We start from the raw sequence: 14,422 nt of genomic DNA, 5'->3' as shown, positions 1-14,422 counted from the left end.
AAGATTCCTCAGGCTTTGCTGGATAGAGGTTCAGCCACTCAGTGACTTAATGCTGAATCCTGCTCTATGTAGTCATGGTTAGAAAATCTCCACTGGTGGAAATTGCTTCTAAACAAGGGCAACTCCTTTTTTATTTATTGTTTAAAACTAATCGTATGGTTTCCTGCCTTGCACATTTGGTCTTGGATAGATCTGGAAATGTTAGCTTTTTACATTGTTAACCCCACCCTGTAGTGTTGTAAGGACTTGATCCAAATCCCAGTCAGCATCTTTTCTACTGACTGCAGTGGAACTGGATCAGTCCCCCACTGAATTGCTGCCTCCAGTGAATTGGAGGTTAAGAAAAAAAGATTTTAGGGAAAAAAATCTGTTTTATTGTGCTGGTAAGAAACCAGGCATCCTTAATCAAAAAAAACTAGCATTACCTTTGGGTCACAGAAGTCTTCATTTGTCCCTTGGTGTTCATTAACTTATCTCTGTCTCCTGAGGCTCCCAGTTGCTGCTAAAATATGATTAACTTAGGATGTAAACAACAGACTTGATGCTTTTATTATGTGTCATTCTATGTTTGACTTGTTTGTCTCATACACAGATTTATCTTATCAATGTATTCCCCTCTCAAAGACTCCTGAACTCCACCATGGTTGAGTAAAGTGTGTTTATTGAAAGAAAAAAAAAAAAATCATGTTTCCTGATGGTCCCAGTTGCATAACATGACCAAATTTATACATTATTAGTTCAGGATACATTTAGATTGAAAACCTAAGTCAGTTGTGCTCACTCAGAAGAAGAGTGAGAGCTGCAGTGAGTGCCACAGTCATTGTTTCCCTATCATGACACCACTTTTTAAAGTTAGGGAGTAGTCTGCTTTTAGGAACAAGCAGATCAGTGTGAACAGCATCCCGCTGGATAAGGATCTGGGTTTGGTTGGTTTCTGGGTAGTTTCTGTTCCTAGGGCAAATATTCAAGGTTGAGGAAAGGAATGGGGAGAGAAAATACTATATCCCTCTGGAATTTTTCCCATGAAAGAATGGATACATGCAATGTGCCTGAATGAATATCAGCATAGAGTTAAGGCCAACAAGCATGAGGTTAGCACTGCCCCCAAGTCACCTGAATAGGAAAAAAAAAAAGGAAAAAGAAAAGAAGAAAACAAAGTCTAATTTTTTTTTGTGCAATAATTTGATTCTGTTTTAAAGTAAAATTCTATGTATTTACATTGCAGAGACCACATATGTCCCATTTGTAAACCATTCAGCATGGTAGTATCTGGTACTATGGAACAAAAATTATTTTCATGTTTACCTGGGCTAGGGTTCAGAAAAGCAAAAACTTTGTCTTTGAGGCTCCAAAACTCTGTTCCAATCAGTTCCAAAACTCTGTGGCCACATGTCACAAAGAACTGATACGGTACAAACCCATTCTGCTGGTTCAGATTTGTCCAAAACGTTTTGAAGGATTAACCAGGGAGCTGTCTGCTGGAGCAGAGAGCATCCGTCCTCAGAAGTACAGAATGCTGGCTAATGCAGTTCCAGCTGGTTTGGCCTGCACACGTTCTGAGTCACATTCCAGTGTGGAGTGCACTGGAATTGCCCCACAGTGCAGTCAGGATTGTGGGACTGCAGGGGTGAGCAGGCTGCTCACTATCACAGCACAGCTAGCTTGGAGCAGTTTTGCTTCTCCACTAGCAAGTTATTTCCATTTTTTACTTGCCAGTAAGCATTCCATGCTGACAAAGTGTATCAGAAGTGCCACAGGCTGTTCACAAAGGCCTTTGGCCAAAGAGATACACTGAGGCAAATAAAAGCCATTTCTGAGATATGTGACCTCATGAATTTGGTTATTTTCACCTCTAAGACTGTCTATACTTAACCTTGATAAATGAACTGTACATATTTTAAATAATTAATACAATTTTTTATCCCACTCCATATTATAAAATATTTATCTCCCATTATTTGCCACATGTTCATTCACCCTCCTGTTATCTCTGGCTGGAACTAAGAGTTACGATTTTCTTCTACATAAAGAAGATCAGAAATATGGGATATTTTCCAAAACTCACTTAAATCATTGAACATCTTCCTACTGACATCAGTGAGCCTATAGACTCTGGGAACTACAGGAGTTACTATTTTCTTCTACATAGGGAAGATCAGGAATATGGGATATTTTCCAAAATTCACTTAAATCATTGAACATCTTCCTCCTGACCTCAGTGAGCCTACAGACTCTGGGAACTAGAGAGCAGAGCAGAGGACACAGCATCTTTCCACACACAGACCTCAAATAGCAAGTGCAAGCTCAACCAGCTGTCTGTGAGGGTGAAATGAGTTTAGTTGCATGAGATTTATTTGTTTGTTTCCCTGAACTTTTTTCTTTCTTCTAAAAAATTTCAGCTTGAAACTCCTTCTCAGGTGCCAAGAAAGAACACTCAGCTGTTTTTATAATGGTACTCAAGACTTCACAGAAACTACTGACTCACGTTCATACCAGTAAAATGTTTTTAAATATTGCACCAGGGACTAAGAAGGAAAAATGTGCTGTAGTTCTGGTGATTCAAGCAAAGATTTCATAGCTACACATCATTAACACTATAAAATGATCTGTTTCATTTCTTCTTTCATTCATATTTCTCTCATATCTCCTTTGTCAGATCTCTGGAGATTTTTCTTTCTATTCCCTGTACTGTTAAAGCTGGAAAAGAATAATTATGCAATCACTTATTCACCTGATTGCAAGTTTTAGCTCTTAAAGTGAAAAAGCTTAAGTGAGATTTTTTTCCCCATGCTCATCTCAGTCTATTCTATGGCAGATTTTTCACAGATATTCCAAAGCAAAGAATGAAAAATCCTGTGTTAAAAAGATGGCTCCATGAAAAAAAATTAAGCAATTTTGAAGAAACACAGTAACATTCTAAGAAATTTATAAAATATGTTGATTATTATATGGTTTGTTTAGGATGCCAAAATTTTATTTCAGTTCTCAGGTCTTGATATTTTAGTGGATTTCCTTTATTCTTACTATTCATACGTCTATTTCTATCACAAAGTAGTGTTTTATGAGGGAAAGCAATGCAGAAATTATTATGGCAGCATTCAAACACAGAGGAATATACAGAAGACACTGTTTCTAAAATAACAATAGTCATCATTTGTTAATTCAGGAAGACCTTTGGTCTCATGTGATGCTGCTATTTTGGGACAAGCTGATACTGCTCTGGGATCCACAGTGTGGTGCCCTGTGGCTTCTGCCCTACTGACTGGATTTGCTTGAGCACCCATGGAACACACTACATGTGTCCACAGCAGAAATTACAAGTTATATTTGCAGGCAGCCTGAGGTTCTTCAAAATATTTTATCTAGGAAAAAAAAAAAAAACAAAACCCACTTGTGGTACACAAAACACCATGTAAGCAATTGTCTTTATTCTCTATCAAGATAAAAAAATCATTTTCCATGTTATTTTTCATGTTTAGGTCACACAGACTCCTATTTCCTTCACTGTTTTCATATTCTGTTACAGTTTTCTCTCTACCATTTCCTTTATATTCTTCTACAAGGACATTCATGCAAACTGAATAATTCCAATTGATTCCTTTAGGTTCACAGCTCTGCTTAACCTGTACAACTCTGTTGTATGCCTAAAACAATTTGTATTACACCACTGCCTTTGCAAAGAACATTTTTTACCATTGGTATGTTAGCTACTATTTTATTCTCTTTGAATATTTGTCCATTTAAGCATTGATCTTAAGGCAGCAATCTCCTCCGTGTGTGGAAGGTGCACTGAACAGGAGTTACAGGATAGTCCTTTAACAAATTCATCCAATATGGACATATCTGATCAAGAGTAATTTCCAAAAGCCTGAGACAAAGCTCATTTTACAGTTTGGGAACTGAACATTTCCTTCTAAGGGACTATTGGAGCTCCTTCTTACCTAATTGGAATTTGCCTGTCTCTCTTATTCATTTTAGGTGAGTAGAAATCCCCTTAACAATTTCTCTTTATTGTTTTATGCTGGATTTGGGGGTTGAATCAATGCAAATCCCTTTCTTTCCCCCCTCAAGATGCTTTTTCCAATTTTCATATCACACCCTTACAGCTGATCCAACCAATGCAACTGTTTCTATGGCTGTGCTGCAAGTTGGATTACTCAAATGATCCGGTTTAAAAACAACTTTAGCCTAAATTGTATTAAGCTTTTTTGGTACTGAAGCCAAACTATTTTGAATAGAGGTCTTTTGTGAGCAATGGCTCGACCTTTGTGCTTTCCATGTGAAGTCCAGCATGTGTCTGAATGACTTTTCTGGTTAAAGAAATACATTAACAACTTACATTTTCAATACTCCAGACTTTAATTTCTTTAGATTCTTGGAAAGAAGAACAAATACTTTGTGGAAAAATAGTTTGGTTCATATTGCTCTCAATAACCCCATCAGAGTCAGTAGAATCATGATAAATAAATGTCAGTCCATAGCTCTTCTTGAAAGGGTTGTTCATTTTCTGCAAGCCCTTCATAAATCATGATCAGAAAAAGACCAATTAGTGAGTAAACTGCAAAACAAATATGCAGGGTAGGATGCCTTTAAATGTATGCCAGAGTGATCATGTCCTTTAGGGGGCAAACAGTGCTGAAGCTTCAGTCACAGGGGGCATGGGGCTGGGAACCAGCCTGGCTGAGGCTGCACAGGCCAACCAAGGACATCAGAAACATCACAATCATGGAGATGTGTGACGGTGTTCACAGGGGTTCTTGGGTGAGGGAAGAGATGAGAATGGTGGCTCCATGTTTCAGAAGGCTGATTTATTATTTTATTATATATATTACATTAAAACTATACTAAAAGAATAGAAGAAAAGGTTTTATTTGAAGGCTAGCTAAGAATAGAAATAGAAAGGAATGATCACAAAGGCTTGTGGCTCAGACTCTCTGTCTGAGCCAGCTGACTGTGATTGGCAATTAATTACGAACAACTCTATGAGACCAATCACAGATGCACCTGTTGCATTCCACAGCAGCAGATAACCATTGTTTACGTTTTGTTCCTGAGGCCTCTCAGCTTCCCAGGAGGAAAAATCCTAAGGAAAGGATTTTTTCATAAAGAGATGTCTGCGACAGAGATGGTCTGCTTTTGACCTGGCTTTTGGAAAGATTAAAGCTCAAAAATCAGTGCTAGAATTCTTCTTTCCCTTCTCCTCTGGCTGACAAATGGAGAGCAGCGGGTCCTGATCGCTGTGTTCCTCGAGTCTGCAATCTGTGCCTGGCTCCTCCATATGACTGATTCTGTGCATGCTACGTGCAGCACCTGCTGCTCTCTGCAGAGCTTTGGGGAAAGCCAGGAAAACTGAACACACATTTTTTCCTCCTGACTTCATATTAACTAAAAGCCTGTGACATACAGAACTTGATGTTGTTACAAGCTCTGCTTCTGAGTAATAACCTCTCCCTCTCTCAAGGGGAGATAAAAGTTTGAGCTCAAAACCAGGGCTCCAACTACATCCTAATCTGTTTTTTTTGTCACTGACCTATGCAAAAAATGATGTCTGTTTGCAATATATTGTCACATTAATGCATGGGCTTTTTTATTTTTTTATAACAGCAATTATAAGTTGCCCAACATATATGTTAGGATCTAGAAATAGTGTCTGGAAATACTCCTTGGATGAGGAAACATTTTGACAATCCTTAAGTGTCCTGCAGATAATAAGTATATTAAATTTTTATTTTGTTTATACTGACAAAAATTGATAGTAACAGGAAATAGATAATGTAATAAACTATGCCTTTGTTACATAGACAAGAAAGAATATTACAGTTTTATTATCTGGCCTTTCAAAGACAAGGCTAATACTGTTTGCAACCAGAAACGTGTCTCATCAGCATCTTTGTGGTCAGATTAGAGAAGTTGTGATGCCCAATTTGCAAGGCCACAAATGAGCATCGATAAGAGGTCTAGTGCAAAAGAACAGCTACAGCAGTAAAGCCTGAGGAAAAAAAAATCATAATTTGGATTCAAAAAGCTTCTGTGAGCTGTTTTCTCATACATACATAAAAACCAGTTTTCATTAGCTGTGGTTAAATCGACAATCATGAGGTTAAGGTGCTACGATCTCATGGATAAAGAGACAAAAGATTTCATTCCACTTCTGTCCCTTGTTGGCCCAAGTTAATGGCTGATCCTGATATCTCTGCAGCTCTGTATGTAGAGTTTTGTACACATATTCCCAAACCTTGGAGTTACGAGTTACAAATAATTGTATGAATATGATGGGGGAGAAAGGCAGATTTAACCCTCACGTCTCTAGAAGTTTAATGTCAGAACTGGATGTAAGATCACATAATAATCTATGAAGTTGGGAACTAGAAGAAAAATAGATTTGCCTTTTTGACAAAGACGCCACTGACCCAGCTATGGGCTGAGTCCATGAGAAGTTTTTGCCGTCAGTGAGGCCAAATGTTCAGGCAGAACTGTGTAGCTCCTCAGGGTAACAAATTCAGTGGCCAGGACGTCCTGCCTATCAGCTTTTTCCTCTCTAATTCTGCACAGCATTTCTAATTGTATTCCCCTACATCTCTGTGTGAACCACAATCACCATTAAAAAGTCAGCATTTCTCAGCAATGCCACCCAAGAGTATCTGACACATCATATTCCTTTCATAATTGCTGAATGGCTGCACTAAAGTTGTTTTGTTGGGTTTTTTTATGGCAGCTACTATAATTTCAGTTCTACCCTTGATGTGTTTTAAAAGGCCTAGCAAAGACAGATATTTTATGTGTTTAGCATATTTCTAATTTACCAAGCTAATATTAAATTTCATTTATATGAGAGATAAATGAATTATTGCATCCAAGAGACCATTAAAATCTCTTCATTTGTTTTCTAAATTACAGCATTTGCTCCAAAATAAGTTTTAATGGAAACAGATGACACTAGATTAAAATGCGTTTCTATGCATGCAGATACCCAGCACCTTCCTTTGGAGGGCTGTTTCTCACTGAACTGGCCTTGATGCAGATTCTCTGTGCCTTCCACAAAAATGCTTGCCTCTTGCAGAATTCAGTGTGCAGTTTTATGCCCAGGCAGTTTCACTTTTGAAAACACAGTTCTTCTAACACAGAGTTAATGATTTGGAGTGAATTATGACACTAAAAACTACATTCAATGATTATGTCCTCTGAAATATACTGTCATATGTTTCCATTAAAACTTATTTTGGAGCAAATTGTGGTAGAGAATTAAAGTACAAGCACAGTTTTCAATAAATTCTGTATTTTAATGTTAAATTTGGACTTCAAAATATTTAGGGAAACAAAGTCTGGTTAGAAAAATTTTTCTTTCTTGACTCTCCTGTCTTCATCTGGTTATACAGTTCATAAAATAAATGACCAACCTTTTTTCAAAAAGTTTTTAATATATGGGATGTGGGTTTAGTTTGTAAGAATGAGTTACTTTAAGGAAACAGAAGCTGAAATCTGCAAGACATTCTTTGTTCACCTCTGTATATTGTGAAAGACTTAGCCCTTAATGTGGTGTGAACACCAGGAGAAGAAAGAAACCCCATGAAAGGTCTGCGAAATCCACATAGAAATCCCTACACGTGCATGAAAAGGCCTCACAAATTGATGCAGATGCCTCAGCACTAAAAGATTAACTGCAGAATCACACTCAAAAATAAATTACAGGCAATAGATACGGGCCCAAAAAGGCCTGCTCCACAGGGAAATAATTTTCTCTGCTCATTGTCACTTCATATTACCCATCCATCACTTGGTCACCAGCGTCAGCCATTCACTTGCTGCCAAGTCTATTTTCAAGTTTCCACATTCCTTCTGTGTCACTGCACCTTCCCTTTCTCCAGGAACGCTCTGGTGCTGCCTCTGCCGCCTCTCCTGCTCCAGGGTCAAATGGAAAATGTGTTCGGGTCTGCTGGGAGTGGGGGGCTTTCTTGGGGCTTTTTCAAGCCATATTTTCTGAATTTCGTGCTTGCACAGCTGCCCTATGACTTCACTCAAGAAAAGCTGGAGTCTCAAACAAGAGTGTGAAGGATCTGTGCATGCCCTGTGGCCTTTGGGTGGGATGACACCAACTATTGTCACTTTCTTAGGTGGTAATTAATCCCTTCATATTGGGCCCAAAGTAGGATACAAGTGCTCTTTCTTTCTTTTTTTTTTTCCCCTTTTTTTTTTTTCCATGAGAAAGGAATATTTTCTGTCTTATGGTTTCCGAGAATTTCTGGCCAAAATGCTGCTCCAGCTTACTGTCATGTATCTGGAATTTTTCCACCACGTAGAAACAAAATGTAACTTTTTCCTCTGCTCTCTTCAGGAAGCTCCTTTGAAAAACCCTGTGCAATATTATTACATTGGTTGGGGCACCATTAAATGGTTGGGAAAGCATCTTCTATGTGTTACCTGCAGTAGAAGCACAAAATAAAGGAAATATCAAGATATTTCCTATATCAAGATATCAATATTTTTAAAGGAAATGTCAAGAACTGAACTTACATCTACCACCCCAGCCATACCCATTTCACAAAGTTTTTCAAGGTTTTTCTTCTTGTGAAATTGGAGAATAAACAGCACCCTTCCTTTTCACTGAGTGCTCCCTTGATTTTTTCTGTGCTCTTCATTCTGCTTTCTCACTATTTGGTATCCTCAGAAAATAGGTAAAGCCCTGTTCAAAAATACTCCTTTTTCCATGCAGGGAAAAAATTAATTTCAAGCTTTTCCTTGTTTTCCAAGTTATTCTTACACAGATCTTCAAACACATTTTTTTCCCTCTCTTCTGCAGCAGTTGGGTGGAGATGGTTTTTTAATTATTTTTTTAATCACATTGCAATTTATTTCTGAGCCCATTTCCTGCTGCCATTTTAAAATATATATATATTTGTCAATTGTGTTGTGACATTTTGATATTATTAGCATTTAGGGGAAAAGAAACAAGATTCAAGTACATCCCTCAATGAAACTTTAGCAATGATGGTGTTTTCATTAGTGCTTTCACTGACAGCAGTCACATAAAATTTCAACTGTAAGATGAAGTCCTGGCTGAGTGTTTCTCAGTGGCATCAGTAAAATGTACAACTGTCCACAGGATTTTGTTTCAATCCCTTTGATATTACCACTAACATTGTGGCTTGATGAAATTGATGCCTCAGGTTATAGTTTGGTTTTTTTTTTCAGGTTCTGTGCTGCTTTAGTCTGCAGTTCTGAGCCTCATATTAGGGGATGGTGAGCTCTCTTCACAGAGTAGGGAGACAATATAATTCCTTCTCTAGCTGGGGACCAAGGACAAATCATCCAAATCTCAGGCCCAAGAGCATAAACAATGGGGACTGAAGAGAGAAAATTAAGAAGGATGGAACTTCATGGGCTAAAGCTGTAATTGGATGATTAACTCCAACATGCAAATGGACCAGAACTTATAAAAGTGTGGGACCCCGTGCCCAGTTGTGCATTTTGTGACCATTTTGGGTTCATGTTGGGTGCAGCCCTGGCTGGGCTCTTGTGCTGCCCAAGGTGGATCCATTGAGGCCTTCTAATAAATCCCTGCTTTACTCTTTAGCCCCATCTGGTCTCTGTTCTAGGTCAGCCTTCACAAGGCACAAAAATGACCCAGAGAAGGGGCTGGCTGCAGCAATAAACAGCAACAAGCAACAAGCAGCAATAAACAGCCAAGGTGGAGCTTTCTGTGCACCTGGCTTAGCTCAGTGCTTGCCTTTGCCGCTTCCCTTCCTGCCAGAGCTGAAGGGCCACAACCAAACCTCCCGTGATCACACAGCCATGGACAGACACCATCCCAGCTCAGCTGCAGTGCTCAGGACAAAGGTGATGAAAGGAAAACAGCTTGCTTTGAATTTACCCCAAATTTTACTTATATCTGGGATATTCACAGACAGCCTCTTCACCCAGAAACCAGGGAAGCATAAAGCCTTGCTTTTCCCACCCCTACCTGTCTGAGCTCTCTCTGCTCTGCTTTCTGCTTTCCTGAAGGCTGCCTGAGAAAAACACAGCTATTAGAACTGGATCCATAAAAACAAGAAAATAAAGAAAAGGGACACTGCTTCCTGTAACTGTGCTGGTGATATTTTTTTTTTCTGTGCCCATAAAAAATTTGCCTTAATTTCCCTGTTACCAGCCCTCATACTCACCCTTTTGCTCTACAGCTTGTCTCAATTTAGGCCACAGCTGTCTCTAGTCCCTGGGCTAAACTCTAAACTAATGGATTTTAGTAAAAAACTCACCCTGTTTTCACCAGTAAATACTCAAAAGCAACCAACAACAAATCATGGCTTGGGCTCATTCTCTGAGTTGTCCTTGCTACCATTGTCTGGTTCTTGGCTTTTCTGTCCTGTTTGTCGTTCTTGATGGACCACTTGTTTCCAGACATTTTTTTTTGCTCTTCTTCACTCATCACCTTTTCTCCACTACCTGTCACTACTTTTATGTTCAGAGCATTGCAACCATTTATTTCAATTTCTAACCATAATAAAACCTGTCAATTCAAATGAATCTGGATGCTTTTAAACAATTGCATCCCCACAGTGACAGATAACATTAATTAAGTCATTAAGCTATGCTAGAAATGCTATCCGAGGAAATAAGGCTTCTACCTCCCTGAATATCAAAGCTGCATTTTTTTTTTCCTTTGTGTGTTTTGTTTTGTTTTTGGTTGTTTAAGTTGTTGGTCTTGTTGTTGTTTTATTTTGTTGTTGTTTTTTTTTTTTAATGGAGAGATTATAAAATATAAAGTACTCATTTATTTGTCATGCTCTGCTACTTGAGTCACTGCACAAAGGCACTTCAGCTGTTTGAGATCCTCCATCCATCACTTGGACAGTGAGCAATAACCCCTCAACCCCTCAAGTGGTTGCTCCACGCAACTGGAATTCACAATGCAGGGAAATGCTCATTGCATCAACTGGCCCTGATCTGGTTTACAACGTGTCAGCACTTGGTGCTGTGTTTATCAAGTGCATGTCAGAGGCAACCGAGGTTCAACAAAAGGGAAGAGGAATATGCAAGTTTTTACAGCTGATTTATTAAGTTGTATGATCCAGGAGGAAAAAAAAATAAAAAATTTTAAAATCAGCCCCAACAGCTGAGTTTTACATGAGCTGGCTTCACCCTGACTGGCCTTAGAGGAGAGGAGAAAAAATTTTCTCTGTGTCCCCTCCTCCCTAACTGCACTAAGTGCAACCACACTCCTCAATCACACTAACGTAAGTAGTGATGAAGTAAATGTGAAGCTTAGAGTTAAGTAATCCTCTGTAGCTTGAGAAAAAGTAATTTTTGTTCTGACAGCCATATTAAGAAATTTCTGATTCAAGCAGTGAGTTCTCAAGGTCCGTTCTTTCAAATGTAAAAAACCACAAACATCAGGATAGGCTGAATTTGAAATTTGTGGCCTAAATAATTTCAGCACTTATTTTAATGCCCAAATATAAGGTCAGTCATGAGAAAAGACATGATGAGTGTTAGCTTGAAAGAAATGGAGGAGTCACACAAAATTAATTTCAGAATTTGCTTTCCAGCTTTAATTTTTGTCATAATTTTCTTTCTATATTTCTTTGTGCATATAACCTGAATGCCTCTACTATTCTGCTTTGATACCTATTCCTCTGTACAGATGAAGGAGCCACATAAAGTGATTTAAATGTGTCATTTTCTTATTTTTGCCATGCTGATTTGAAATTCATGATGCAACCCAGGAATTCATGTTGACATTTCATAATCACTCTTTATATTTTTTTTACTAACTATGAAAACAATTTTTTCTCAATATTTCTGGTATAAATCCTTGAAATTATGTATGCAAATATGATTTTGCAAGACAATTTGTATTAGAACTATTTTTGAGGCATTCTGGAGAAAAATAAGAGAGCAGAGGAGAGTATTTTTTTTTGAAACATGGACCACTGAAACAGCACAGAGAAGGAAGAGTATGGCAACAGTGAAAGAATGGCATTTGGCATGCAGTCTGCAGGCCAAAATCATGATTTGTTAACCTATAACTCAGGAAGAAGACAAAGAAAGGAACGCTGGTTTATGGCTAGCCATCAAGAGGTAACTGAGTATGTGCTTATGCAATAAATTCTGTATTAATTCTCTAGGTAGAAGAATTTTTTCTCCTTTATTTTCCCCTCCAGCAGGAAAACTGGATAAGCACAAGCATATTAATACTGGTGAGCCTATTACTTCTTCTGTGTGTATATAAAGCTGCTGTTCTGATCTTCACAGTTGTATTTATTGTTCAATAGAAGAGGATCCATATGCAGAGAAATAACACTTTCTCATATGTACATCACTGGCAAACCTCATCCACCTAAAGCTGTTTCCAATGTAAATAAGTAAAATATTATATTAGGGATGCATTTGAATTTATTTTCTTTAAAAAGCACCTGAAGATTAAGCTTCAAACCATGGTGTTTGTTTTCTATGTGTTAGTTTATTACAAATAATATTTTCAAATACTTTTGCTATACAAAAAAACACCCTGGAGATGAGAGGTCCTATAGGATCTGCTGCAGCAGAAAGGATAATGAAATTAATCTCACCTGCAGGCTAAGGAGTGGAAAGTTAAAACACAACATCTTTTTGAAAAGTGGGTTAAGATATCAAAATTAGATTGTAACAGTACACAAGTGTATCACATGAATTAGTTCCACTACCTGGGAAAATGTCCAAAGGCTTCTTATCAAGAAAACAAATACTTTGCTGAACCAACCCACACTTCAGGGAAAATGTTACTCAAACAGAGATTATCTGCCTGAACACCATCCCTAGAGCTCCTTGAATCCTCTCTGTAAAAAGGTTTTCTCCTGTGGCATTTGTCCATCTCTGAAAAATCAATATTGCAACCAGATCATATAGTAAAAAGAGTAAAAATAATGGTTTTTACCTAATTCTATCCCAGCCAAAACCAACATAATCTATTTTCTGATAAAATCAGAAGATGATTATTGGTTCTTGCTCCCCAACTGCCTAAATAAAATTTAGGCAGTTGGGGAGCAAGAACCAATAATCACCTTAACCACACCTCCCTGAAATGAGGCATTAAAATAGCACCAAAAAGAAGCTCCATGAAAAATATCTTTTTATCTGCAAAAAGAAATATATAATAAAATAACAATGAAGTAATCACATTTTCACTGGAGACAAAGCAAAAATGTCAATGCCTTAATGTTAATAATTTACTCTTTGAATGTTTATTTTTGACTTAGCAATGACAATAGCCATTCCATGTTTAAGATAATTGAAGACATTTTTCTTGTATCTAAACTTTCTGAAACCACTCGTTACATCAGAATGACATCTTCAGTTCCATTTCCTAGAAAAATCTTCCAATTTTTCTTCACTGTAAAAAAAAGAGAGAAATATAAAAATAAAGCTTAAAAGACCAATGGAACAATTTCAGAAGGGTATTTTGGGCTTTTTGTTGTCTGGTTGGGATTTTTTTGTTGTTGTTGCTGCTGCTTTTAGCATGCATTTATTGATTAATGGGCCAATTTTATGATTTCAGAAGAGGAACGTGTTTTCCATCAGCGTGGAATTGGGTCAGTCTGTCTGAATCTCACTGCAGGATTATGGTCTAGGGTTTGTCTGTGGAGAGAAGGCACAGCAGAGAGAGGCAGAGTGAAACTCCTGCTCCTCATTAACCCCCACTCAGGCACCTCCTGAATCTGGGGTAAAGCTGTCATATTTTGGAGTCATTTACTACACTCAGATGACCAATACAAGGAAACCTATTAACAGATCTCTTTTGCAGGACTGGGAGATGGAGCCTTCTTGAATCCCTTGCCCTCACTCACAATCCAGTTTTCTGGGCATGATAACAAACTAATTGAATTCATTCAGATTGTGATCATTTGTCTGAATAAAAGTTTTTTTTTTCTGGCCAGTAAGCAACCAAAAGAATTAACAACCATATTTTTCATTATTTTTGCTCTTCACTACAGTCATATTTTATATGAAATCTGTTTATAATTAATGCTTAGGGATCTGGGAGACGTACTGAATGGTGTTAAAGAACATTATTTTTAAATAAGAATTTTAATTATTTCAGGCAAATTCAGTGTGATCATAGAAAAACAAATAAAACAATGCAGCAGGCAAGCAAAATACTGCTGCTGAAGCTGTTTTATTTGTTTTTAATTTAGGCTTTGCTGCCTTGAGAATTTTTTTTACAACATTATTGACTACATTTTCAATATTGTAAAAGAATAATATTAAATATTTGGATTTCAAATGCCTATACGAATATTGTGCAGGTCTTTTCACAGAAGGAAGCATAAATCCATGGGGCAGGAGTATTACAGCAGAATCATTAAGGTTCCATAGAACCAAAATATGTGAGTCTCTACAAATACTCTCCCAGCATTGCCCCTAAATATTAATACCCCAGTGATGAAATTCA

The sequence above is a fragment of the Melospiza georgiana genome, chromosome 4 (genome assembly GCF_028018845.1).
Source record: "Melospiza georgiana isolate bMelGeo1 chromosome 4, bMelGeo1.pri, whole genome shotgun sequence".
Taxonomy (NCBI): domain Eukaryota; kingdom Metazoa; phylum Chordata; class Aves; order Passeriformes; family Passerellidae; genus Melospiza; species Melospiza georgiana.
This window is presented reverse-complemented; position numbering follows the sequence as displayed.